The 2,500-nt window shown below is 47.0% G+C and overlaps 6 non-coding genes and 3 pseudogenes across 6 annotated transcripts in view; all 9 read right to left on the bottom strand.

The window, feature by feature from the left end:
- Positions 1-67: 67 nt before the first annotated feature.
- LOC146217476 (5S ribosomal RNA) lies at positions 68-186 on the bottom strand. Its single transcript, XR_014751184.1, has one exon. It is a non-coding gene; the product is annotated as a 5S ribosomal RNA (ribosomal RNA).
- A 174-nt stretch (positions 187-360) lies between these two features.
- Positions 361-479, bottom strand: LOC146217475 (5S ribosomal RNA). Its single transcript, XR_014752402.1, has one exon. It is a non-coding gene; the product is annotated as a 5S ribosomal RNA (ribosomal RNA).
- Positions 480-655: 176 nt separating this feature from the next.
- Positions 656-764, bottom strand: LOC146217474 (5S ribosomal RNA; annotated as a pseudogene).
- A 184-nt stretch (positions 765-948) lies between these two features.
- LOC146217473 (5S ribosomal RNA) lies at positions 949-1,067 on the bottom strand (annotated as a pseudogene).
- A 168-nt stretch (positions 1,068-1,235) lies between these two features.
- LOC146217472 (5S ribosomal RNA) lies at positions 1,236-1,354 on the bottom strand. Its single transcript, XR_014751183.1, has one exon. It is a non-coding gene; the product is annotated as a 5S ribosomal RNA (ribosomal RNA).
- A 176-nt stretch (positions 1,355-1,530) lies between these two features.
- On the bottom strand, positions 1,531-1,649 carry LOC146217471 (5S ribosomal RNA). The gene has a single exon (XR_014751182.1). It is a non-coding gene; the product is annotated as a 5S ribosomal RNA (ribosomal RNA).
- Positions 1,650-1,825: 176 nt separating this feature from the next.
- Positions 1,826-1,944, bottom strand: LOC146217470 (5S ribosomal RNA). The gene has a single exon (XR_014751181.1). It is a non-coding gene; the product is annotated as a 5S ribosomal RNA (ribosomal RNA).
- Positions 1,945-2,112: 168 nt separating this feature from the next.
- On the bottom strand, positions 2,113-2,231 carry LOC146217469 (5S ribosomal RNA; annotated as a pseudogene).
- Positions 2,232-2,407: 176 nt separating this feature from the next.
- The window catches only part of LOC146217468 (5S ribosomal RNA), a 119-nt gene continuing 26 nt past the window's right edge, over positions 2,408-2,500 (bottom strand). The window contains exon 1 of the ribosomal RNA XR_014751180.1: positions 2,408-2,500. This exon is cut by the window's right edge and continues 26 nt beyond it. This is a non-coding gene — a ribosomal RNA (5S ribosomal RNA).

Raw genomic sequence — 2,500 nt, 5'->3', positions numbered from 1 at the left:
AGCCCCTTTCATGAAGGACTACTTGTGCATATTGCAAGATTTCAGTTTCTAAGTGAATGAGCAAAAGAGCATACAGCACCTGGTATTCCCAGGCGGTCTCCCATCCAAGTACTAACCAGGCCCGACCCTGCTTAGCTTCCGAGATCAGACGAGATCGGGCGTTGCCAGGCTGGTATGGCCGTACGAAATAAGTTGACAACCATAGGCTACTTATCCATATACAGATTTAGCAATTGACAATGCAAGGTGGTCTCTCTCTCTCTCTCTCTCGTGTCAAAATGAAAACAGCTTCCAGCCCCTTTCATGAAGGACTACTTGTGCATATTGCAAGATGTCAGTTTCTAAGTTAATGAGCAAAAGAGCATACAGCACCTGGTATTCCCAGGCGGTCTCCCATCCAAGTACTAACCAGGCCCGACCCTGCTTAGCTTCCGAGATCAGACGAGATCAGGCGTTGCCAGGCTGGTATGGCCGTACGAAATAAGTTGACAACCATAGGCTACTTATCCATATACAGATTTAGCAATTGACAATGCAAGGTGGTCTCTCTCTCTCTCTCTCTCTCGTGTCAAAATGAAAACAGCTTCCAGCCCCTTTCATGAAGGACTACTTGTGCATATTGCAAGATTTCAGTTTCTAAGTGAATGAGCAAAAGAGCATACAGCACCTGGTATTCCCAGGCGGTCTCCCATCCAAGTACTAACCAGGCCCGACCCTGCTTAGCTTCCGAGATCAGGCGTTGCCAGGCTGGTATGGCCGTACGAAATAAGTTGACAACCATAGGCTACTTATCCATATACAGATTTAGCAATTGACAATGCAAGGTAGTCTCTCTCTCTCTCTCTCTCTCTCTCTCTCGTGTCAAAATGAAAACAGCTTCCAGCCCCTTTCATGAAGGACTACTTGTGCATATTGCAAGATGTCAGTTTCTAAGTTAATGAGCAAAAGAGCATACAGCACCTGGTATTCCCAGGCGGTCTCCCATCCAAGTACTAACAAGGCCCGACCCTGCTTATCTTCCGAGATCAGACGAGATTGGGTGTTGCCAGGCTGGTATGGCCGTACGAAATAAGTTGACAACCATAGGCTACTTATCCATATACAGATTTAGCAATTGACAATGCAAGGTGGTCTCTCTCTCTCTCGTGTCAAAATGAAAACAGCTTCCAGCCCCTTTCATGAAGGACTACTTGTGCATATTGCAAGATTTCAGTTTCTAAGTGAATGAGCAAAAGAGCATACAGCACCTGGTATTCCCAGGCGGTCTCCCATCCAAGTACTAACCAGGCCCGACCCTGCTTAGCTTCCGAGATCAGACGAGATCGGGCGTTGCCAGGCTGGTATGGCCGTACGAAATAAGTTGACAACCATAGGCTACTTATCCATATACAGATTTAGCAATTGACAATGCAAGGTGGTCTCTCTCTCTCTCTCTCTCTCGTGTCAAAATGAAAACAGCTTCCAGCCCCTTTCATGAAGGACTACTTGTGCATATTGCAAGATTTCAGTTTCTAAGTGAATGAGCAAAAGAGCATACAGCACCTGGTATTCCCAGGCGGTCTCCCATCCAAGTACTAACCAGGCCCGACCCTGCTTAGCTTCCGAGATCAGACGAGATCGGGCGTTGCCAGGCTGGTATGGCCGTACGAAATAAGTTGACAACCATAGGCTACTTATCCATATACAGATTTGGCAATTGACAATGCAAGGTGGTCTCTCTCTCTCTCTCTCTCTCGTGTCAAAATGAAAACAGCTTCCAGCCCCTTTCATGAAGGACTACTTGTGCATATTGCAAGATTTCAGTTTCTAAGTGAATGAGCAAAAGAGCATACAGCACCTGGTATTCCCAGGCGGTCTCCCATCCAAGTACTAACCAGGCCCGACCCTGCTTAGCTTCCGAGATCAGACGAGATCGGGCGTTGCCAGGCTGGTATGGCCGTACGAAATAAGTTGACAACCATAGGCTACTTATCCATATACAGATTTGGCAATTGACAATGCAAGGTGGTCTCTCTCTCTCTCGTGTCAAAATGAAAACAGCTTCCAGCCCCTTTCATGAAGGACTACTTGTGCATATTGCAAGATTTCAGTTTCTAAGTGAATGAGCAAAAGAGCATACAGCACCTGGTATTCCCAGGCGGTCTCCCATCCAAGTACTAACCAGGCCCGACCCTGCTTAGCTTACGAGATCAGACGAGATCGGGCGTTGCCAGGCTGGTATGGCCGTACGAAATAAGTTGACAACCATAGGCTAATTATCCATATACAGATTTGGCAATTGACAATGCAAGGTGGTCTCTCTCTCTCTCTCTCTCTCGTGTCAAAATGAAAACAGCTTCCAGCCCCTTTCATGAAGGACTACTTGTGCATATTGCAAGATTTCAGTTTCTAAGTGAATGAGCAAAAGAGCATACAGCACCTGGTATTCCCAGGCGGTCTCCCATCCAAGTACTAACCAGGCCCGACCCTGCTTAGCTTCCGAGATCAGACGAGATCGGGC

The sequence above is a fragment of the Hypomesus nipponensis genome, chromosome 28 (assembly GCF_054491055.1).
Source record: "Hypomesus nipponensis isolate SF chromosome 28, ASM5449105v1, whole genome shotgun sequence".
Classification (NCBI taxonomy): Eukaryota; Metazoa; Chordata; class Actinopteri; order Osmeriformes; family Osmeridae; genus Hypomesus; species Hypomesus nipponensis.
Note: the sequence above shows the minus strand (reverse complement) of the source record. Positions and strands in the feature narration are given on the sequence as shown.